The 26,489-nt window shown below is 35.8% G+C and overlaps 1 pseudogene; it reads right to left on the minus strand.

Annotated features, from left to right (window-relative positions):
- Positions 1–6,943: 6,943 nt before the first annotated feature.
- Positions 6,944–17,721, minus strand: LOC144376615 (organic anion transporter 7-like; annotated as a pseudogene).
- Between the last annotated feature and the right edge of the window lie 8,768 nt (positions 17,722–26,489).

Consider the following 26,489-nt stretch of genomic DNA (forward strand, 5'->3'; position numbering starts at 1 on the left):
CCATCCTTCCTTGATCCTGATGTTAGAGAAAATGATTTTTATTTTTCTCCATTGAGTATGACTTTGGTTTTGGATTTTTCATATATAGTCTTTGTAGTGTTGAGGTAAATTTCTTCTATCAATAATCTCTTCAATGTTTTGAATAGATGCAAGACTTTCTCTGCATCTATTGAGGTGATTGTACTTAATTCTATGTGGTAGATTACATTTATTGATTTGCATATGTGAACTATCCTTTCATTCTGGGAATGAAGTCAACTTGTTCATGAGAACAATCTTCTGAATATGTTGTTAAATTCAATTTGCTAATATATTTTGAGTATTATTGCTTCTATGTTTATCTGGGATATTGGCCTGTAATTTTCAGTTTTTGATGAGTTCTGTGGTTTTTTATCATGGTGATATATACTTCACAGAATAAACATGGTAGTGTTTCTCCCCTTTCTTTTTGATGAAATAATTTGAGAAGCTTGCATTATTTCTTTTGAAGGTTTAGTAGAATTAATTTGAAAACCCATCTGGTTCTGAATGTTTCTTTGCTGGAAAGATTGTTACTATTACCTCAATATCTTTAGCGGTTATTGATCTGTTTGGGTTTTATGTATCCTCTCAGTTAAACTTTGACTGGTCATATGTGAATAGAAATGTATTCATTTCTTCTAGATTTCAATTTCCTAGGCTATAAATTTTAAAAATTGTACCTAATGATCTCTACTGGATTTCTGTGATGTTTTTGGTAATATCTTTGTTTTCCCTTTAATTTTATTAATTTAGTGTCTTCTCTCTTTCTTTTGGCTAGCTTGGCTAAGGATTTATCATTTTGTTTATTTTTTTAAGTATCAATGTTTCTTTTATCAATACTTTTTATTTTTTATTGAATTGGCTCTGATAATATTTCCTTTCTCTATAGGTTTTGGAATTTGTTTGTTCTTGTTTTTCCAGTGCCTTATGATGCATCATTGGATTGTTTAAAATCTTTCAGATTTTCTATTGTAGAACATACAATAAACTTTACTCCTAGAACTGCCTTCATAGTGTCCCAGATGAACTGATATTTTGTATATCTATTCTTATTTGATTCTAGGAATCATTTACATTTTCCCCTGAATTTCTCCTTTGACCCATTTATCATTTGGCAGTGTAATATTCAATATCTACTTCTTTCTGTAGTTTTTCTTGGTATTAATTTCTAATTTTTTTCCATTATGATCTACTAAGATGAAGGGATTGTATTTTTTTGTATTTTGTAAGAGATGCTTTGTGGTCTAAAATATGAACCATTTCAAAGAGTGTGCATAGAGTATTTGGGGAGAATATTAATTTGGCAAAAAGAAAGAGAGAAGAAACCAATGGATGACATATTCTACTGATGTCTGTTAGGGTCATTTGACTTATAATATTTTTTAGATTTAAAGAGGGTTTGCTGAGTTGATGTCCAGGTCACCTATCTACTGGAGACAGAGAGGTGTTTTGAAACCACACAGTATTTTTATTGGAGTCTATCTGATTCTTCTAGACTAGTAGTGCCTGTTTTATATATTCAGGTACACTGGAATCTGGAGCACAAATATTTAATATTTAATATATTATTGTTGGATTGTTAACTTTACCTGTATGAAGAGGCCTTCTTTTGCATCTGATAATTTTTGCTTAAAGTCTAATTTGTTGTATATGAGCATTGCTACTCTTAATTGTTTGGGGGCTCAATATGAATGAAATATAATTTTTTATACTTTCTCCTTAAGAATGTTGCTGTTTTTTCTGTAAGATGAGTCTCTTGCAAACAATATATAAATGATTCTTGTCTTGTAATTCATTCTTCCAATCCATGTCTTTTATTACTTAGAGAGTTGAGATTACTTACATTCAATGTTATTTTAGAGAGATGTTTATTAACTTCTGTCTTTTTTCTAATGTTTAATTTGGTCTTATTTTTCATTTTCTTAGCTGTTTATTAAATGAGATTTGTCCATTTTTGAGTTCTGAATATTGTTTCTGATTTCTTCTATGTTCAGTATTTAAGTATTTTTGTAGTTTTCTCTTGGTAGTTATGTTATTCTCTGCTTATCTTGAATGGTTTTTTAAAAAATTCTGAATGGTAGCTTTTCTTGGGATATAACAATCTTGGTTAATAGTTATTTTATTTAACATTGTTTCAAGCCGTCATGGATATTAGCTTTTGTGCTAAGAAATTGAAAGTGACATGGTGTTTTTCTCTTGAGGATTTTAAAATTCTATTCTTGCTTTATATTTTAGGTCTTTTAATTATAATTTGTTGTGAAGAGATTCTCTGTTAATCCTGTCTATTCGGGATTCTGAATACATACTATATCTGAATGTCCAACTCATTTCCAAGGAATTTTTTCTGTTATTGTTTCCCAAAGAGTTTCTCCACATTACTGGCCTGCATCTCAAAAACGTCTTCCATTCAAATTCCCATATTTGTGCTCCCACTATTGTATATTCTGTTCCTGGTTACTTTTTCTTTTTTTATTGGTTGGTCACAACATTACAAAGCTCTTGACATATCATTTTTCATACATTAGATTGAAGTGGGTTATGAACTCCCAATTTTTACCCCAAATGCAGATTGCAGAATCACGTCGGTTACACATCCACAAATTTACATAATGCCCTATTAGTAATTGTTGTATTCTGCTACCTTTCCTACCCCCTATTATCCCCCCTCCCCTTCCCTCACATCTTCTCTCTCTACCCCATCTACTGTAATTCATTTCTCTCCTTCTTTATTTTCCCATTCCCCTCACAACCTCTTATATGTAATTTTGTATAGCAATGAGGGTCTCCCTTCATTTCCATGCAATTTCCCTTTTCTCTCCATTTCCCTCCCATCTCATGTCTCTGTTTAATGTTAAACTTTTCTTCCTGCTCTTCCTCCCTGCTCTGTTCATAGTTGCTCTCATTATATCAAAGAAGACTTTTGGTATTTGTTTTTTAGGGATTTGCTAGCTTCACTAAGCATAATCTGCTCTACTGCCATCCATTTCCCTGTAAATTCTATGATTTTGTCATTTTTTATTGCTGCGTAGTACTCCATTGTGTATAGATGCCACATTTTTTTTATCCATTCATCTATTGAAGGGCATCTGGGTTGGTTCCACAGTCTAGCTATTGTGAATTGTGCTGCTATGAACATCAATGTGGCAGTAGCCCTGTAGTATGCTCTTTTAAGGTGTTTAGGGAATAGTCCAAGAAGGGCAATAGCTGGGTCAAATGGTGGTTCCATTCCCAGCTTTCCCAGGAATCTCCATACTGCTTTCCAAATTGGCCACACCAATTTGCAGTCCCACCAACAATGTACAAGTGTACCCTTTTCTCCACATCTCGCCAGCACTTGTTGTTATTTGACTTCATAGTGGCTGCCAATCTTACTGGAGTGAGATGGTATCTTAGGGTGGTTTTGATTTGCATTTCTCTGACTGCTAGAGATGGTGAGCATTTTTTCATGTACTTGTTGATTGATTGTATATCCTCCTCTGAGAAGTGTCTGTTCAGTTCCTTGGCCCATTTGTTGATTGGGTTATTTGTTATCTTATTGTTTAATTTTTTGAGTTCTTTGTATACTCTGGATATTAGGGCTCTATCTGAAGTGTGAGGAGTAAAAATTTGTTCCCATGATGTAGGCTCCCTATTTACCTCTTTTATTGTTTCTCTTGCTGAGAAAAAACTTTTTAGTTTAAGTAAGTCCCATTTGTTGATTCTTGTTATTAACTTTTTAAGCACCAAAAATAAAAAAAACAAATAACCCAATCAATAAATGGGCCAAAGACCTGGACAGACACTTCTCAGAGAGGATATAAAATCAATCAACAAATATATGAAAAAATGCTCATCATCTCTAGCAATCAGAAAAATGCAAATCAAAACTACTCTAAAATATCATCTCACTCCAGTCAGAATGGCAGCTATTATGAAGATAAACAACAATGAGTGTTGGTGAGGATGTGGGAATAAAGGTACACTCATACACTGCTGGTGGGACTACAAATTGGTGCAGCCATTATGGAAAGCAGTATGGAGATTCCTGGGAAAGCTGGGAATGGAACCATCATTTGACCCTGCTACCCCTCTCCTCGGACTATACCCAAAGGACTTAAAAACAGAATACTATAGGGACATTGCCACATCAATGTTTATAGCAGCACAATTCACAATAGCTAAACTGTGGAGCCAACCTAGATGCCCTTCAGTGGATGAATGGATTAAAAAAATGTGGCATATATTCACAATGGATTTTTACTCAGCAATAAAAGACAATAAAATCATGGCATTTGCAGGTAAATGGATGGTGTTGGAGAGGATAATGCTAAGTGAAGTTACCCAATCCCCAAAAAAATGCCAAATGTTTTCTCTGATATAAAGAGACTGACTCATAATGGGGTAGGGAGGGAGAACATGGGATGAGTAGATAAATTCTAGATAGGGATGAGGGAAGGAAGGGAAAGGGAGGAGGCAGGGGATTAGCAAGGATGGTGAAATGTGATGAACATCATTATCCAAAGTACATGTATGAAGACATGAATTGGGTATCAACCTACTTTATATACAAACAGAGACATGAAAAATTTTGTAATATAGTTGTGTAATTGTGTATATGTGTGTAATAAGAATTGAATTGCAAAAAACAAGTACATGTATAAAGACATGAATTGGTGCAAACATACTTTATACAAAGATGAAGAATTGTGCTGTATATGTGTAATAAGAATTGTAATACATTCAGCTGTCATGTATTTAAAAAATAAAATCAATTAAAAAAACTCGAATTGGATGTCAACATACTTTATATATAAACAGAGATATCAAAAATTGTAGTATATATGTAATAAGAATTGTAATGCAAAAAAAACAAAGTACATGTATAGAGACATAAATTGGTGTGAACATACTCTATATACAAATATATTAAAAATTGTACTCTATGTGTAATAAGAATTGTAATGCATTCTGCTATTGTGTATTTAAAAAAATAAAATCAATAAAACTAAAAAAATACAATCAATCAACAAATATATGAAAAAATGTTCAACATCTCTAGCAATTAAAGGAATGCAAACCAAAACTACTCCAGTCAGAATGGCAATCATCAAGAATACAATAATATGTTGGTGAGGATGTGGAGGGAAAGTATACTCATACACTGCTGGTGGGACTGAAAATTAGTACAACCACTAAGGAAAGCAGTATTTATATTCCTCAGAAAACTTAAAATGGAACCCCCATTTGACTCAGCTATCCTACACCTAGGTCTATATCGAAGGACCTAAAATCAGCATACTACAGTGATACAGCCACATCAATGTTTATAGAAGCTCAGTTCACAATAGCTAAACTATGAAACCAATCCTGGTGTCCTTCATTAGAAAATGTCTCTCTCTCTCTCTCTCTCTCTCTCTCTCTCTCTCTCTCTCTCTCACACACACACACACACACACACACACACACACACACACACACACACACATACACATACACACATATATTGTGGTGCTGGGGGTTGAACACAGGGCATTATGTATGTAGGGCAAACACTCTTCCAACTGAGCTATATCCCCAGCCTGAAAATGTGGTATAAATATATTTAATGGAATATTACCCAGCATAATAAAGAATAAATTATGGCATTTTCTGGTAAATGGATAGAATTGGAGAATATCATGCTAAGCAAAATAAGCCAATCTTCAAAAACCAAAGGCCAAATGTTTTCTCTGATATGCAGATGCTAATTAACAATAAGGTAGGAGACACTAGAGAAGAATAAAGTTATCTTAAATTTGGTAGAGGGGAGTGAAGGAAGGGGAAGGGATACAGAGATAGGAAGAATACTAGAATAAAATATACATTATTAACTTACATATATATATGACTGCATGACCAATGTGATTATACATATGTACAATCAGAAAAATGATAAATTATAACCTATCTATGTATAATATACCAAAAGTGCATAAATGCATTTTTTATATTCTTTTTTTTATTGATTGTTCAAAACATTACAGAGCTCATGATATATCATCTTTCATACATTTGACTCAATTGGGTTTTGAACTCCCATTTTTACCCCAAATACAGCTTGCAGAATCACATCTGTTACATACTCACATTTTTTACACATAAATGCATTTTACTCTCATGTATAACTAATTAAAACAAATAAAAAATTTTTAAAAATTATTGTTGTATATCTGTGATATTAATATAATGGGATATTTTATATTTTACCTAATTAGTAAATACAGTATATAACAGTTAAGAGAAATTCACATAAACAGTGAGTAATTTTCATATATCTCTTGCAATACTTGGGATATAATTTTCCAAAAATATTTATTAGTTATTGTAAATTGAAAGATTATTCAATTTCCTAAATTTCACCTGACAGTTCTACTTTCCCTGCTGTTCAAATTACACATAGACAAACAACTTAGAAAGGCATATTAGCCAAGACTCCCTCAGATACCAGGGCTGAAGCTTTTGTTCTGTCCACGCTGCACCTTCTAAGCATATGTTTCTCCAATTAACTCTCCTAGCTGCTAAAAAAAGAAATATTATTCAGTGTTCTCAATTTCATCTGACAGTCCTACTTACCCTGCTTCTCAAATCACACATGGATACCTGTTCTGAGAGCATATCCTCAGGTGTAGAATCAAGACAAAATAAATTTTTATGTCCTGACGCCATGTACATTCCCATCCCACAATCCAGTAAGAGAAAGAGCAAAAGGAGCTCATACCTTGAGGAAATAAATATGAAGAACATAGATATAGACATGACCAGCTGGAGAGTATGAGAATAGCAAAAGCCAGGCTTCCCAACATGATGTTTCCAAAAGTAGCAGCACAGACTGTCATTGTTGTTCCCATAGTTTGATATTTGGGACTTGTCCATTCTGCAACTGAGAGAAAACATCACTGAATAATTATTCAAGCAAAGGTAGAATATCAAGGTCAAAGTCAAAGCTCAATAAATGTCCAAGAGTCAGTACTGACTTACTGAGAAGAATAGCATTTGTCAGGATGGCCATGGTGGACATGCCAGCCAGGAGACGTAGTGAGCACTAAACCAGGAAAGTGGGAGCAAAGCCAGCACAGGTGTCAGTGACAGCCAGCTGGAGAAGTAACCTCCTCCCAAACCTATGGAAAAGGGAAATATGAGATTGCGGGAACAATAACAACTGTGGCAAAAATTCGCACAAAGAAAATACTTCACACCTATGAAATATCCATAAAGAACTAACAGCTGATATGCTCAAATCAACTCTCCTTCTTTGTAAATAGATATTGTATGAACAAAACTTCTTCTTCAATTTTTACCAGTAGTTTGGCACCAATTCAAGCTATATAAGATGTGTTACAGTGTTAGAAATATTAACAAACATAAAGATCTCTTGCACTGTACCATACACTAGCATAGTGGAAAGTCAACATCATGTATAAATTGTTAAAATCAGCCCTTGGGATTCTAGAACTGCCTAGGTTATGGTTAACATGATATAATAGGAACATCTGTGAAGTGGTACATCAAAGTTGCTGATGGGTTGGGGTAAGAGTCTCTATCTGCTGAGTTTGGATTTTTGGCCTTGGGCAACAAAACAGATATGTAAAAATACAACATGTACTTTCTCACAGGAAAAACACATAAAAATTGACCATTTCCTTAGTTTTGGGACAGCGAGCATTCGGTGGTAATCCAGTTGTCCATTACCAAAAAGCAGCTCAGAAACACTGTTATGGATCTCCATTGTAGAGCATTATGTGACAATTAGAAATGTGAACTAAAAGTACTAATAGGAATATGTATGTATCTCAGAAACATAATGCTAAGTACACAAAAGGAGAGAAAGAGAAAGCACATTTGAATTATATGTAAATTTAGATACACAAACCCAACTGTCTCATTTTGTAAATCATGAATTTACAGATGCACAGCTAACACAGTAGAATGACTCTTATTGAGAAGAGAAGGCTAGGATGCTTCCATGTTTTCTGAGGAAAAAAAAGTCATCTAATATTCTATTGAGGAGCCATTGTATGTGAGAATGCTCTTCTTTCTTGCTTCATTCTAGTTCACTCTTTGAATTTAACATTTTTATTGTAATATATCATAGTGACGGCCTTTGAGTTTACCTGCTTAGATTTTATTGGGACAATTGGATTTGTATATTGTGAGATTTCTTCAAATAATGTCTCAGCCCACTACTCTCTCTTTTCTCCTTCTGAGACTCCCATAGTGCATATGTGGGTGCACTGCGTGGTGCTCCATACATCCTTTGCATGCTAGCATCTTCCTTCAATCTAGTTTTTTTAATTATTATTTAATTTTATTTTTTGGCTCATCAGACTTGATGATTCCTACTGATTCTCATTTAAGTTCATGGGTTCATTTTTACTCAGTTATTATACTTTTCTCTTGCAGATTTCTGTTTGGTTCCTGCTTTACAATTCCTATCTTATTATTGATAGTCTCACTTACCATACATTTTTTACTAACTTTCTTCATCTCTATTTTCATGATCTCTTCTATTTTTGAGCACATGTAAAATATTTATTTATGTGACTAATTTTCTAATATTTCTGATGTCTCAGCTTCCTTAGAGAATATTCTTATATATTTTTTCCATTTGAATGAGATATTGACTATTCCACAAAATAAGAATACATTTTAGTCTTCCTCTTCTGTGTGAAGACAGCATACAGCAAGACCCTATTAGTTATCCAATAAGCTGATGCCTTGACCTTGGACTTTCCAGTCTCTAGATCTGTGAGAAACACAATTCTACTATTTATAAATTACCCAGTATCAGGTATTTTGCTAGACCTTCAGAATCAATTAAGACACATTATTCTCCAGAGATCAGATATCAAATTCAAAATCTTTCATAAGCAAAGCACTCAGAAAACTAGAAATGAAAGGGAACTTCCTGAAACTTATTAAGGGAATCTATCAGAACTCTATATAGTTAATGGCATACACAGGACTGAAAAGCACAGTACATTCACTGAAAATCATCAAGAAAATCAGGATGTCAGTTCTCACATGTTTCATTTAGCATTGAAAGGTAGATCCTAGTACTGTGGAGAAAATAGTCAAAGGCAGAAGAAGCAAAAACAAGAAGTTAAACTATCCTTACTTGTAGATGATATGGTTGTGATATAAAAAAAATTAGGGATCTAAAACTAATCTTCTAGAACTACTAATATTTGTATATTGCAAAACTTTTTCAAATAATTTCTCAGCCCATTACTCTCCCTGTTCTCCTTCTGATACTCCCATAGTGCATATGTGGGTAAAATGTGTGGTACTCTGAAAGTTCTTTGCACAAAATGATTGTTTTCAATCAACTTTTATTTATTTTATTTTTTAGCTCCTCAAATGATAATTCCTAGTATTCTTTATTCATTAACTTGTTCTTTATTTATAAAATTGTTCTTCATTTATGAATTTATCAGCATAGCATTTCATAAAATCAGTACATAAATAAATTGAAGTTCTATTTTAATAGTATTTATTAACATAAGCAAGGAATAAAAAATTAGGCAAAATATAGACAAAGGATTCTTGAGGTTCATAAGAAATGAATCTAGACACAGAAGTACTTGCTTATTATACTCAATAAGGTGCCACTGTGGAAAACATTTTTTTATTTTGAATATTGCAACCTTATTTATTGTACATACTTAGAAATGAACCTAAGTCAAATTTCATTCATTGGATTAAAAATAAAAGATGTCTATAACCTCAGCATATGATAAAGATCTAATTAGATACATGAAATAGGGACTATTGAAATGCCAAGTATAGTCTTCATATTTAATAACTACTTATAATTACTTTAAAAAAGAAATTCTTCATAGTAGTTATTAGTACAAGGCAATTAAAGTTAAAGGAGACTACTTCATATCCTCAAAAACTAAGTTAATTGGCAATAAAGTATGAGGGCGATCATTGTCTATCATTTCAAAGCACACATGTAAAGGTACAGGATCAAAATTGTTGTACCACAAATTGCAACACTAAATGTCATGAAATTAATTACCCTACATGGTTGAAAGTCGCCCTTAAAAAGTTGTTCTGGCAAAAGCAAAATTGAAGGTGACAGGCAAGACCTCCCACACACCACAAATGACATGTCACTGTGGACTCTACTGGAGGAATGGGACAGTCAAGCCATACTGCATTGTCCACACAAGCACAATGAGCATTCTCTTGGCACCAAAAGGATTTGGTGCAGTATCCAGGAGGGACTGAGCACAATGCCCTTGGGCAATACTGACAGTGTTCTTTCTTTTCCAAAGCGGCATATTCTAGCAGGCTGGATCTGATGTGGTGACACATCTTCATCTGTGTCCCCAGAGAAACACTTTGTCACTCTTTGTGACATTCAAACCCCATGATGTTGCATCTTCTTTCCATACCCTTTGGCAAAACACTTCCACATCTTATGGTGCTGTCCTGCACACAAGACTCAAACTTTTAAAATTAGGTCTCACCACACTGAATTAAATTTTGCATTTTTGTTTGTAGATCCCTAGGAACAAAGATATTCCCAGGACAGTGTAGTTTGCAATAAGTGTTTCATAATGGATGAATAATTCATAAGCTAATAAGAGTAGCCACTGGTAGGAGAGAGCTGTGAACTACAGGCACTCACTTGTCTCACAAATAGCCACATACAATGTTTACAATTAACATTCCACCCATGAAGAAGAATTTAGACACTGAATTCAGTGACTGAGATTCACATACCAGATCCCACTGGAAGACAAGGAAACCAGCATAACAGACCTGCAGTTTTCATGATAATAGGCCCCTATCTTCTTCTACAACTTCCCTTTTCAAAAACATTTGAATTCTACCATACATACATTTGTTTAATCCTCAGATTAAACAAATGTTTATCTAGGAAGACTACCTTACACCTGTGGATTACAATGAACTTCACTCAAGTCCTTGAATGATGGTGCCAAATTTGAGAACTTTTCAGCATGTGTGAAAAGTGATTAATTTACTGAAGAATTTACTTAATCTTGAATACCACTGCACACCTTCCCACATGATTACTCTAGGATTTCATTCTTGATATGTAGGTTTTGATCAACCTACCAGATGCCTCTAATTGGCATTCATGGCAGGGAATTACTGACTAACATGACATTTTTAACAAGACACATGATTTACTTCCTTAAACTATAATCATCACAAGAATAAAAGTGCCATGATATTGGATTCGTGTTTATTTATTTTTTTAATTTTTATTGTTGGTTGTTCAAAACATTACATAGTTCTTGACATATCATATTTCACACTTTGATTCAAGTGGATTATGAACTCCCATTTTTACCCCCATATACAGATTGCAAAATCACATCGGTTACACATCCATTGATTTACATATTGCCATACTAGTGTCTCTTATATTCTGCTGCCTTTCCTATCCTCTACTATCCCCCCTCCCCTCCCCTCCCCTCCCATCTTCTCTCTCTACCCCATCTACTGTAATTCATTTCTCCCAATTGTATTATTTTTCCCTTTCCCCTCACTTCCCCTTGTATGTAATTTTGTAAAACCATGAGGGTCTGCTTCCATTTCCATGCAATTTTCCTTCTCTCTCCCTTTCCCTCCCACCTCTCATCCCTGTTTAATGTTAACCTTCTTCTCATGCTCTTCCTCCCTACTCTGTTCTTAGTAACTCTCCTTATATCAAAGAAGACATTTGTCATTTGTTTTTTAGGAATTGGCTAACTTCACTTAGCATAATCTGCTCTAATGCCATCCATTTCCCTGCAAATTCTATGATTTTGTCATTTTGTAATGCAGAGTAATACTCCATTGTGTATAAATGCCACATTTTTTTATCCATTCGTCTATTGAAGGGCATCTAGGTTGGTTCCACAGCCTTGCTATTGTGAATTGTGCTGCCATAAACATCAATGTAGCAGTGTCCCTGTAGTATGCTCTTTTAGGTCTTTAGGGAATAGACCGAGAAGGAGAATAGCTGGGTGAAATGGTGGTGCCATTCCCAGTTTTCCAAGAAATCTCCATACTGCTTTCCAAATTGGCCACACCAATTTGCAGTCCCACCAGCAATGTACAAGTGTACCCTTTTCCCCACATCCTCGCCAGCACTTGTTGTTGTTTGACTTCATAATGGCTGCCAATCTTACTGGAGTAAGATGGTATCTTAGGATGGTTTTGATTTGCATTTCTCTGACTGCTAGAGATGGTGAGCATTTTTTCATGTACTTGTTGATTGATTGTATGTCCTCCTCTGAGAAGTGTCTGTTCAGGTCCTTGGCCCATTTGTTGATTGGGTTGTTTATTTTCGTATTGTTTAATTTTTTGAGTTCTTTGTATACTCTGGATATTAGGGCTCTATCTGAAGTGTGAGGACTAAAGATTTGTTCGCAGGATGTAGGCTCCCTATTTACCTCTCTTATTGTTTTTCTTGCTGAGAAAAAACTTTTTAGTTTGAGTAATTCCCATTTGTTGATTCTAATTATTAACTCTTGTGCTATGGTTGTCCTATTGAGGAATTTGGAGCCTGACCCCACAGTATGTAGATCATAGCCAACTTTTTCTTCTATCAGACGCAGTGTCTCTGATTTGATATCAAGCTCCTTGATCCATTTTGAGTTAACTTTTGTGCATGGCGAGAGAAAGGGATTCAGTTTCATTTTGTTGCATATGGATTTCCAGTTTTCCCAGCACCATTTGTTGAAGATGCTATCCTTCCTCCATTGCATGCTTTTAGCCCCTTTATCAAATATAAGATAGTTGTAATTTTGTCAATTGGTTTCTATGTCCTCTATTCTGTACCATTGGTCCACGCGCCTGTTTTGGTACCACTACCATGTTGTTTTTGTTACTATTGCTCTGTAGTATAGTTTGAAGTCTGGTATCGCTATACCGCCTGATTCACACTTCCTGCTTAGAGTTGATTTTGCTATTCTGGATCTTTTATTTTTCCATATGAATTTCATAATTGCTTTACCTATTTCTACAACAAATGCCATTGGTATTTTGATTGGCATTGCATTAAACCTATAGAGAACTTTTGGTAATATTGCCATTTTGATGACGTTAGTTCTGCCTATCCATGAACAGGGTATATTTTTCCATCTTCTAAGATCTTCTTCTATTTCTCTCTTTAGGATTCTGTAGTTTTCATTGTATAAGTCTTTCACCTCTTTTGTTAGGTTGATTCCCAAGTATTTTATTTTTTTCAAGGATATTGTGAATGGAGTGGTTGTCCTCATTTCCATTTCAGAGGATTTGTCGCTGATATACAGGAATGCCTTTGATTTATGCATGTTGATTTTATATCCTGCCACTTTTCTGAATTCATTTATTAGCTCTAATAGTTCCTTTGTAGACCCTTTTGGGTCTGCTAGGTATAGAATCATGTCACCTACAAATAGTGATAATTTAAGTTCTTCTTTTCCTATTTTTATGCCTTTAATTTCTTTCGTCTGTCTAATTGCTCTGGCCAGTGTTTCAAGAACTATGTTGAACAGAAGTGGTGAGAGAGGGCATCCCTGTCTTGTTCCAGATTTTAGAGGGAATGCCTTCAATTTTTCTCCGTTCAGAATGATGGTAGCCTGAGGCTTAGCATAGATAGCTTTTACAATATTGAGGTATGTTCCTGTAATCCCTAGTTTTTCTATAGTTTTGAACATAATGGGATGCTGTACTTTGTCGAACACTTTTTCTGCATCTATCGAGACGATCATATGGTTCTTATCTTTAAGTCTATTTTTGTGGTGAATAACATTTATTGATTTCTGTATATTGAACCAGTCTTGCATCCCAGAGATGAATCCTACATGATAATGGTGCACAATTTTTTTGATATGTTTTTGTATCCGATTCACCAGAATTTTATTGAGGATTTTTGCATCTAGGTTCATTAGAAATATTGGTCTGTAGTTTTCTTTCTTTGAAATGTCTTTGTCTGGTTTAGGAATCAGGGTGATGTTGGCCTCCTAGAATGAATTTGGAAGTTCTCCCTCTTTTTCTACTTCCTGAAATAACTTGAAAAGTATTGGTATTAGTTCTTCTTTAAATGTTTTGTAAAACTCTGCTGTATACCCATCTGGTCCTGGGCTTTTCTTAGTTGGTAGTCTTTTGATGGCTTCATCTATTTCCTCAATTGATATTGGTCTATTTAGGTTGTCTATATCCTCCTAACTCAATCTGGTCAGATCATATGACTTAAGAAATTTATTGATGCCTTCACTATCTTCTATTTTATTGGAGTATAAAGATTCAAAATAATTTCTAATTATCTTCTGTATTTCTGAAGTGTCTGTTGTTATATTGCCTTTTTCATCCCATATGCTAGTAATTTGAGTTTCTCTTCTTCGTTAGCATGGCTAAGGGTCTGTTGATCTTATTTATTTTTTCAAAGAACCAACTTTTAGTTTTGTCAATTTTCTCAATTGTTTCTTTTCTTTCGATTTCATTAATTTCAGCTCTGATTTTAATTCTTTCTTGCCTTATACTTCTTTTGCTGTTGTTTTGCTCTTCTTTTTCTAGAATTTTGAGATGAAGTGTGAGATCATTTATTTGTTGGTTTTTTTCTTTTTTTAAGGAATGAACTCCAAGCAATGAATTTTCCTCTTAGAACTGGTTTCATTGTGTCCCATAGATTCTAATATGTTGTGTCTGTGTTTTCGTTTATCTCTAAGAATTTTTCAATTTCCTCCTTGATGTCTTCTATAACCCTTTGATCATTCAGTAACCTATTGTTCATTCTCCAAGTGATGCATGATTTTTCCTTCCTTCTTTTATCGTTGATTTCCAGTTTCATTCCATTATGATCAGATAAGATGCATGGTATTATCTCTACTCCTTTATAATGTCTAAGAGTTTCCCTGTAACATAATATATGATCTACTTTTGAGAAGGATCCATGTGCTGCTGAGAAAAAAGTGTAACTGCTTGATGTTGAGTGGTATATTCTATATATGTCAATTAAGTCTTGGTTATTAATTGTATTACTGAGTTCTATAGTTTCTTTATTCAACTTTTGTTTGGAATATCTGTCCAGTGGTGAAAGAGGTGTGTTGAAGTCTCCCATAATTATTGTGTTGTGGTCTATTAGACTCTTGAACTTGAGAAGAGTTTGTTGATGAACATAGCTGCACCATTGTTTGGGGCATATATATTTATGATTGTTATGTCTTGTTGGTGTATGGTTCCCTTGAGCAGTATGTAGTGTCCCATTTTATCCCTTTTGATTAACTTTGGCTTGAAATCTATTTTATTTGATATGAGTATGGACACTCCTAATTGTTTCTGAAGTCCATATGAGTGATATGATTTTTCCCAACCTTTCACCTTCAGTCTTTGTATGTCTTTTCCTATCAAATGCGTCTCCTATAGGCAGCATATTGTTGGATCTTTTTTTTTTTTTGATCCATTCTACTAGCCTGTGTCTCTTAATTGGTGAGTTTAAGCCATTAACATTAGGGTTATTATTGAGATATGGATTGTTCTTCCAGCCATATTTATTTATTTATGTTACTTAACGTAGTTTGTTTTTCCTCTTTGATTATTTTTTCCCTTTACTGTAATACCACACACTGTTGGTTTTCATTGTTATTTTCCATTTCCTCTTTCTGTAATGCTTTGCCAAGGATGTTTTGAAGAGCTGGTTTTCTAGCTGCAAGTTATTTTAACTTTTGTTTATCGTGGAATATTTTAATTTCATCTTCCATCCTGCACCTTAATTTCACTGGATACACAATTCTTTGTTGGAACCCACTTTCTTTCAGCGTTTGAAATATGTTATTCCAGGATCTTCTAGCTTTCAGAGTCTGTGCTGAAAGATCAGCTGTTATCCTGACTGGCTTACCCCTAAATGTCATCTGCTTCCTTTCTCTTGTAGCTTTTAAAATTCTCTCCTTATTCTGTATGTTGAGCATCTTCATTATAATGTGTCTAGGTGTGAATCTCTTATGATTTTGCACATTTGGCATCCTGTAGGCTTCTAGGATTTGGGATTCTGTCTCATTCTTCAAGTCTGGGAAGTTTTCTCATATTATTTCATTGAATGGATTGCTCATTCCTTTGGTTTGGACCTCTATACCTTCCTGTATCCCAATGACTCTTAAGTTTGGTCTCTTTATGTTATCCCATATTTCTTGGATGTTCTGCTCATGGTTTCTTAACAGTCTTGCTGAGCTGTCTATGTTCAAGTTGAAATACTTTGTCTTCATTGTCTGATGTTCTGTCTTCTAAGTGTTCTACTCTGCTGGTAGTATTCTCATTTGAGTTTTTAAGTTGGTTTATTGCTTCCTGCATTTCTAGGATTTCTGTTTGTTTTGTATACCCTTATCTCCCTGTATAGTTGATCTTTTGCTTCTTGGATTTGTTTATGTAATTCATTGTCAAAGTGATCTTTCATTGTCTGATTTTGCTGTCTAATGTCTTCCTTGAGACTCCAGATCATCTGAAGCATGTACATCCTGAATTCTTTATCTGACATTCCATCTGGTGCAGATATTACCTCTTCTAAAGTTGAGTTTAACTGCATTGCTTGTGGTCCTTTCTTTCCTTGTCTTTTCATACTGCTCACGTTTCTTTCTGCTTGGTGAAACTGTTGTGTTATTGAATCTTCCCCCTATATATTTATATTGCTCTTGTATAGTTGCAAAGTCTCCCTTGCAGGCACAAGTGGCGGCTGTGCTCCTCCTCCAATTGAGGTGATCTATCATGCAGGTGGGCCGCTGGGCCTGTTCTCCAGGTTGCAGGTCTGCCTACCTTGCAGGTGCAGGCAGCAGCTGTGCCCCTCCTCCAATTGGGGTGATCTTTCAGCTAGGCCGGTGGGCCGCTGGGCCCCTTCTCCAGGTTGCTCGGTCTGCCTACCTTGCGGGCAGCAGCTGGGCCCTTCCTCCAACTGGGGTGATGTGTCTACCATGCCGGCGGGCCACTGGGCCTGTTCTGCCGGTCAGTCGCAGGTCTGCCTACCTTGCAGGCACGGGCAGCGGCTCCGATTTAGGCAGTTCTTGCAAAAATATAAGGGAAAAAAGAAATTTGTTTCTTTTGCTCTGAACAGAGCAATATAGACACCTCCGTTATCCACAGGCAGAAACATAGCAGATGTGCAATCACCTTCAGAGGACAGAGCTGGATTCCTATTTATTATTTATCATTACACTACGTATGTGTCCCATATTGCATAAAGAACCAATAGCTTTTGGGGAAAAAAAAGAAGAACCAGCATCCACACAGCAATTAAAATCTCAAAACATGTTCATTATTTTCTTTGTTTCTACATGTCAAGCACTCACAAGTGGAAAATTAAGCCTGTTACCTCAGTCACGGTGGTGGAGAGGAACAAACTCTGGTCATATACCCAGTCACTTCACTCATGTTTGAGAAGGTTCTATTCAGATGAAGAAGCTGCCATTGTGGGTGGATAAAGCAATGACATTTCTCTGGCCTCAGGTTTGAATCTAGTGGGATGGAGATCCTCAGGAGGGCTTCTTGGCTAAGGGTCCCAGTTTCCTTGTTGGAGATAGCATCATTGTCAAGGAGTTAGACCCAGCAGCGATGACCAAGGATGACTGCAGTGAAATTTTCCAATATAATATGAGTCTGTGCCATGGCATTGTAGGTAAGAAGAAAAGCCATCTGAATTATCTGGAACCTCCCCAGACCACCAACTTCATAAAGGAGATCCTGAAAGGCCATGGTGTCTCTATGTCTCTCCCCAACTAAAGGCAAAGTGAACTTATCTGGATAAGTTCAAAGAAAAAATTGTTCTATCCTCTTTCACTGTGACACAGAAAAAGGTGTTGATCCTGACCTCTTTTTCTCTTTAATGGTCCCCTCTTCACTTCTGTGGCAAGTCCATGGAACTAATATCCCCTAATCATCAGGTTATTTAGGTGACTGGTTTCTTTAAATCAATGATAGAAATATTTTTATAGATCTGCTTTCTGCAATTAAATCTGTTATTGTTGTACTTTATGAAAATTCTTGTCACAGAAAATAAATTTCAGTCAACTTTGAACATTGATCTCCAAATTCTCTGAGGAAAAAAATACAGAGTAATGCTGTTACATGTTTTATGATTTTTTTTTACAGAATAGGTAGTTTGCAGTACTGATTGAAGGGTTTAATTTTTCTAGGAGAGATGGTGAGAGGAAAATCATTCCAAGTAAAATTAATTCAGTAAAGTGTTACGTTTTAGATGCAAGATACCCCACAAAAGTTCATATGTTATGCAATGCAGGAATATTCAGAGCTGCTATGATTAGTTTATGAGTGCTCTAACCTCATCAGTGGGTTAATTTATATGATGGATTTATAATATGAGTGGCTACTGGGAGGTAACTTAGGCAGATAGGCCTTGGCTGGAACACATAGATCACTGGGGCCTGCACTTGGGGATCACATCTTCTCCTTGGCTCCTAGTGCACACCCCCCTAACCCCCACCTCTCTCCCTCTCTCTGTTTCCTGGCTGCCAGAGCTAAGAATATTTCTTTGCCTGGTTTTTCTGCTACAATGGTATGCCCTATATCAGGGACAGAGCAATCAAATTGGCCAACCATGTATTATATCTCTGAAATGGTAAGCCCCAAATAAGCATTTTTTCCTCTCTATGCTGTTCTTGTCAGGTATTCTGGTCAAAGTGATGAAAAGATGATTAACACATGAAGTATGGTCCTACATTTTAGTAACTTTCTGCTTGAGCTCAAATAATATAACTGGAAACTGGGCAGGTTCTTGAAGGAAAGATGGTGTATTAGAGGCTCATAGCATTCACCTGCATCTCCATGAGATTGAGCTAAAACAACAGGAGTTGTGGCTTCATATTGCAGTAGAAGACTATTTTAAAAATAACTAGAGGGCAGCAGTAAAAAAAAAATCAGTGACCAGGAAACCCCCAGAAATATTTCTGTAAGGGAAATGGAGCACCCCAACACTGAGTGCTCTGCTTCTTGGTAGGAAGAGGGGAAGTACCCCACAGTGGAATAGAGAGAATCCTGGCAATCTCCACAAGCGCATCATTGTCTATTTGCATCTGGAGCCTTGCAAACAAACAATTGAAGCAGATAGGAGTCCTGGGATTTCTGTAGCATGCCACTAGTGGGGAAGAGATTCTCATTTCCCAGCATATTCATAAGGTGCCCCATCAGAGAGCTCTCTTAGGAAGGGTCCCATCATCTGAACTTACTGCTTGGCTGATCAGAAGTCCCTAAAATTTTGTATCAGAAGATCTCATAGCATCTTCTTCTCACTAGTCAATGGGCTCGTACCCCAAATGCCAGTTTCAGCCCAGTGAAGTGAGCATGACCCAGATCTACTGAGAACTTTATGCAGTAGGAAGTCCAGTGTGCAATGTGGAGGGAAGCTGAAGATGCTCCACTTAAATAAGCAGTTCTACCTCTATCATGGGGATAGAGACTACTATGTGTGGATTCAAGGTGGTCTAGGTCTGTGATCATCATGGCCTGAACTGGTGGATTATTTTGTTCCAAAGGATGCCTCAGCACAAATTGTGTTTTCATTTCTTTTTTCCTGATCAGAAGCAGTGAGAGGAGATGACACTGTGTCTTGGATATTTTGCCTTGGATACAAAAAGACTAAAGAGATTAATAACAAATAAAGAAATGAGTCAATATTTAAAAACAAAAAAACTCCCAAGAAAGAAAAGCTCCAAACCAGATGCATTCAGCTGAATTCTACCAGACTTTTAAAGAGGTAGTACCAATGCTCCTCAAGATATTCCATAAAATAGAAAGGGGAGGAACTATTCTAAATTCATTATGTGAAGTCAAAATCTGATAAAGACACAGCAATCAAAAATAACTTTACAAACTAATATCCTTGCTGAACATTCATGTTAAAATCCTCAAAAAAATCTTGCAAATAAAATTCGGGTTCACATCAAATATCACACATCATGACCACAAAAAAGTTGGCTTCATTCCAGTGATGCAAAGTTGGTTCAACATAGGCAAATCAATAAATGTAATATATCATTAATGGCTATATATGGTAAATGTGCAGCCAATATTTTAATAAATGCTGAAAAAAATGAAAGAATTTCCCCTAAAATCAGAAGGAGACAAGGGTATTCACTCTCACCATGTATATTCAATACAGTACTGGAGAACTTAGCCAGAGCAATCTTACAAGAAAAAGAAATAAAAGGGATATGAATACAAAAGTACAATGTCAAATTTGTCCCTGTTTGAAGATGATATGCTTCTATGCTTAGAAGAACATGAAGACTCCACCAGAAGACTTAGACCTGTTAAGAAAATTCAACCAAGCAGCAGGACACAAATAAACATATTTTTTTAAATAGCTTTTCTGTACTCCAATAACAAACCCACTGAAAAAGAAATCAGGAAAACAATTCCATTCACAGTAGCTTAAAACTATACACAGTAGTAAACTTAACCAAGAGGGTAAAAGATGTCTACAAGAAAATTACAGAAAACTGAATGAAAGAATTGAAGGCAACTCTGGAAGATGTAAAGACCTCTCATGTTTATGGGTTGGCAGAATTAATGTTAAAATGGCTCATACTGCCAAAAGCCATGAACAGAGACAATGCAAGGCCCTTCAAATTACCAATAACATTCTCCATAGAACTAAAAACACAATCCTAACATTCATATGGAAGACTAAATTGCCAAAGCAAATCTGAGCATAAAGAATAAAGATGGAAGTATCACAAAATTTATTATAAAACTATTAAAACAAAAACAACATGGTATTGGTACAAGAGTAGTCATGTAGACCAACAGAATAGAATCAAGGGTCCAGAAATACTCCTATGCATCTATAATTTTCTAATTTACATCAATGTTACTGAAAACATGCTGGAGAAAGAATCCTCTTCAACAAATGGTTCTGGGGAAACTGGAATTCTTCCTGTAAATTTTAAAACTATATTCCTGTCTTTTTTCCAGTACAGAAATCAATGCAAAATGGATCAAAGGTCTTAAAATAAGACCTGACACTTTGAAATTATTGGAGAAAAATATATGGTCAATGCTTCAAGATATTGGTATAAGCAGTGATTTCCTGAAAAAAACTCAGGAGATAATGGCAAGAATTGACAAATGGGATTACATCAAATTAAAAGTCTTCTGCACATCAAAGGAAATGAATCAACATAGGGAAGACAGCCAAAAGGATGGGAGAAAATCTTTGCCAGCTATTCATCTAACAGAGGATTAATATTCTGAATATATAAAAGCTCAAAAAAGACAACACCACTCAACTACTATGTATATCATAAAGATCTAATAAAAATAAAATAAAATATAACAGCAAAAGAACAAACAACCTAGTCAATACATGGGTAAGTGAGCTGAACAGACACTTCTCAAAAGAAGATTTACAAATGATCAATAAAAATGTAAACAAATGCTCAGTATCTTTAGGCATCAGAGAAATTCACATCAAAACTGCAGTGAGATTGCATCTCACCACAATCAGAATGACTATTATCAAAACTACAGTGATGCAGCCACATCAATGTTTATAACAGTACAACTCACAATAACTATAGAACCAAACAGATAATGAATATTATTCAACAGATAAATTAATAAAAAATGTGCTACATATACACAAAGGAATACTATCCAGCCATAAAGAAAAATGAAATCATGGCATTTGCTAGTAAATGAATGAAGCTGGAGATTATCATGCCAAATGAAATAAGCCAGTTCCCAAAAAAATGCCAAATGTTCTCACATATGCAGATGCTAACTCACAATAAGGGAAGGAGTAGGGAAGAATAGAAGTATTTTGGATTGTACAGAGGGTAATGAATGAAGGGGAGGAGGAATGGGAATAGGAAAGATAGTAGAATGAACTGGACATTACTTTCCTGTGTGCACATATGATTACAGGACCAATGTAATTCTACATCATGTCCAACCAGAAGAATGAGACGCTATACTCCATATATGTATAATATATCAAAATATTCTACTTTCATGTACAACTAATAAAAACAAATAAAAAAGAAAAGAACATATTGGTAAGGGTGCTGCTAAAAGGAACTCTTACACACTGTTGGGGGAAATGTATAGCCACTATGAAGATTCCTCAAAAACTAAAAACAGAACTACTGTATGATTCAGCCATAACGCTTCTGGGTATATTTGCAGGAAATAAAGCCAGCATACAAAGGAGATACATGCACACCCGTGTTATTACTGCACTACTCAAAACAGCCAAGGCATGGAATCAGCCTAGATGCCCATCAATAGATTAATGCATCAAAAATGCATTATAGTTATAAAATGGAGTATTATTCACCCATAAGGAACAATAAAATTATGTCATCTGTAGGAAAATTGATGGCATTAAAAATCATTATGTTAATCAAAATAAGTCAGGCTAAAGCAAGCATCACATGTTTCTCTCATGTGGAATCAAGAAAGAAAAAAATGACATGTAAGTAGAAGGCCTGCTAGGGAGTTGGAAGGGAGTCCGGGAGATCAGTGTGTTATAAGCATGTGTAAAAGTGTCACAATAAAACCCATTATTCTGTATAGTTAATACACACTAATAAATATAAGAAAATGAAAATAAATTGACTTTTAAAATCATATCACCAATTACCACTGAAAGAAAGTTGCTTAGAGTGGTGGGAGTGTGACGGTGATGGAGGACAGAGGGTACATCCAGTGGTATCCTCACATTTTAACTGGCTTGCTCATTTATTCAGATAGTATTCATGAGCCTCTTTTCTGTTCTAATAGCAGAAATGTGGTAAGTACAAGACAATTTTCAAGGAACTTATAATTCAGTGGGTAAGAGAGAGGTGCATAAATAATTATACTTCAATATTATTAGTGTGTGTGCACATATCCTTGTCTGTGAATGCATGTTTGTGACAAAAATAAATATCTAAGGCTGTCACCTATACCACTGCCATCTCATCACACTGCCCCCACTTGGTCTTTTCTTCATGCAGCTGCCTGGTGCCTGAAGGTCTTTTTACCACCCAGCTACCACCTATGCCACTGTCCCTCACAGCTGCTGCTATTGTCACCTGGAGCTCTTCTCCCTGGGTGCCACTATCACAGGTGCTGCTGCCACCAACTTGTTCTCTGGGTGCTGCTGCCACCAACTTGTTCTCTGGGTGCCACTGCTGCTGCAGACCCACTGCTGCCACCATCCAGAGGTCTGCTGCCAGAGTGTCTGCAAGTTTGGTTACATGCAGCCACCTCCATCTTGGGATACCTGCCAGGTCTAGGGGGTCAGGGTGCGGCCAGTTTGCCACCTTTGTCATCTCAAGGCCAGCTACCTCTGTTTGGGGACATCAGCTAGGACCTAGAGGTCCAGTGTTGAAATGGCTGCAGGGTTGGCTGCACCTGGAGTCTTCCTGTTGAAAGTGCTGATGACTCCATCTTCCGTCTTCTTTTCAGTGTCTCTCCTCTATGTGAGTGCATCTCTGGGGATCTCTCTGCTAATTGGAACAGCATTGAGATCTTGGAACTGCAACTTGGCCAAGCCTGGGGTATCTGATCCCAGATTGTTGTTATAGGGACTGGGTCTGTGTGGGCCAGGCAATCCCATAAATCAGAGATAGGACTGAGAAAATTTTGAACTCTGAACAACTGTTCAGTTGTTCAGTTTTCCATTGAATTTTGTTTTTGTTGTTGTTTTGTGTTGATTTGATTTTTTTCTCTTCTCTAGCATTTCTACTGATTTGGGAACCTGGTATATTTCATGCATCACTTTGTTGAGAACTGTGGTGTATGAATGGTATTTTGCAGTTTTGTTGTGTATTCTTATATTTTTAATTTTTTGTTGTATATATTTTTCCTCTTGCTTGTCTGTTTTCCTGGATTCTCTCTCTTTTCTCCCTTAGTGGTCAGTCTCTGTCAATTCTTCTTCCACTCTTACTACAGATTTTTGCTTCTGGCTTTTCTTCTGCTCCCTCATAAGCATCATGTCCTGTACCACTTCTGTTCTCTCTTTGTTCAACATTTGGGATTGCGAACATTTTGGCAAATTTGCTGTGTATAGTGTGGACAGTAATTAAACTTGTTTCTGTGTGTTGTGAGAACTGTGGAATTCTTGATAGAATCTAGTGGGTTTGTAGCTGTGTATTGTTTGCATTGGGTGCTGTTGAGTTGGTCTCCCCCCTTAAAGACAAGATGCTGGAACTTCAGTGACACTAGAGGTCTATGAGGTAGAATTTGTGCTGTCCTAGGTCCATATAGCTAGATGGACAAACACACAAACAACATGAATATACAAGGGAATAAAGTACCCCAAACAAACCAAGATGCTACAATGACAGAATCCAATGACAACACAATAAAAAAAGTCAGAAAAGGAGTTTAGAATGTACATAGTTAAACTGATCTGTGAATTAAAGAATAGCATAAGGAATAAAATCAAAGAAAAAGACACAGGAAATGAAAGATCACTTCAATAAAGAGTTAGAGATAGTGGGGGAAATAAACAGAAATCCTCAAAATGAAGAATCAATAAACCAAATTATAAATTCAATAGAAAGCATCGCCAACAGACTAGACAACTTGGAAGACAGAACCTCAGGCAATGAAGACAAAATATAAAATCTTGAAAACAGAGTTGACCATGCAGAGAAGAAAGTAAAAAACTATGAACAATGTTGGGAGTCTCCCTGAGAACTCCCCAGGCCTTTCAAACATGGTGGTGGGCAAATTGCCAGTGGGCAGCTAGAACTCCCCAGGGCCTTTCAGATAAGGAGCCCCTAATGCAACATGGTGGCAGGCAAGTTGCCAGTGGGCGGATAACAAGTTGTTTTGAAAACCTTCTAATTGGCCCTCCCATCTTCCATACATGTGGACAGTTCGTGCCCCCCATGAATCTTATGCAGGGCGAACGTGCGTGCACAGTAAGGTGATGACCTGACCTTTACTATGATTGGCCCTGGGAGCTTCCTGTAAGAAAGGAATTTTGAGTCAGAACTTTCTATATAAGCTAGAACCAGCTTGCAGTAAAGTGCTTCATCTTTGTCACTGCTGTCTGTGTGTGTGCATTTTAATCTCCAACCATGAACCTTGGCCTTTCAAACAGAACATCCAAGAATTATGGGATAACATGGAAAGACCAAATTTAAGAGTTATTGGGATAGGTAAAGGAGCAGAGACACAAACCAAAAGAATACACTATTTTTCAATGATATAATAGCAGAAAATCTCCCAAATCTAAAGAATAAAATGGAACTCAAATACAAGAAGCTTACAGAATCCATGTACAGCAGACATACACCAAGACACATTAAAGTGAGAATAACTAATACATAGAATAAAGATAAATCTTAATGGCCATGAAAGAAAAAAATCAAATTACATATAGGGAAAAACCAATTCAGATCTCAACTAATTTCTCAGTCCAGAACCTCAAAGCTAGGAGGTCTTGGAATACTATATATCAGGCTCTGAAAGAATTGATGCCGACTAAGAATTTTATATCCAGCAAAATTAAGTTTCAGATTTGAAGATGAAATAAAAACCTTCCATGATAAACAAAAGTTAAAAAAATTCACAACTAGCAACCCTGCACTATAGATTATTTTCCACAAAATATTCCATGGGAACGAAGTGATAACCAGCAAATAGAGGAACAAATCTAAAGAAATGGTTAAACAAAGGAGAAAATAAACCAATTTAAAAACCAGAAATAAACCAAAATGGCCAGGAACACAAATTATATCTCAATAATAACCTTGAATGTTAATGGCCTAAATTCATCAATCAAAAGACATAGACTGGCAGATTGGATTAAAAAACAAGACCTAACAATATGCTCTCTCCAAGAGACTTGCCTCATAGGCAAATACATCCACAGACTGAAGGTGAAAGGATGGGGAAAACATATTAATCACACAGATCACAAAAACAATCAGGAGTTTCTATCCTCATATGAGATAAACTGAACTTTCTGCCAAAGTTAATCAAAAGGGATAAAAAAGGACATTGCATACTCCTTAAGGGAACTATATACTTCAATAAGACATAACAATCATAAGTATTTATACCCCAAACAACGGAGCATCTATGTATATCAAACAACACTTCTCAACTTCAAGAATCAACTCAACCACAAAACAATAATACTGGGTGACTTTAACATACCTCTCTCAATACTGGATAGACCTTCCAGGCAAAACTAAACAAAGAAACTCTAGATCTAAATAATACAATCAATAATTTAGACTTAACAAATATATATAGAATATTTCATCCATCAGTGAGTGAAAATACTTTCTTCTCAGAAGCACATGGATCTTTTTCTAAAATAGGCCACATTTTATGCCATAAAGCAACTCTTAGCAAATTTTAAAAAATAAAGATAACACCCTGCATACTATCAGATCATTATGAAATAAAATTAAAAATCAGTGATAGAATAAAAATACAAGTTACTCTAACTCCTGGAGTGTATATAACATGCTATTGAATAATGAATGGACAACAGAAGA

The sequence above is a fragment of the Ictidomys tridecemlineatus genome, chromosome 4, assembly GCF_052094955.1.
Source record: "Ictidomys tridecemlineatus isolate mIctTri1 chromosome 4, mIctTri1.hap1, whole genome shotgun sequence".
NCBI lineage: Eukaryota > Metazoa > Chordata > Mammalia > Rodentia > Sciuridae > Ictidomys > Ictidomys tridecemlineatus.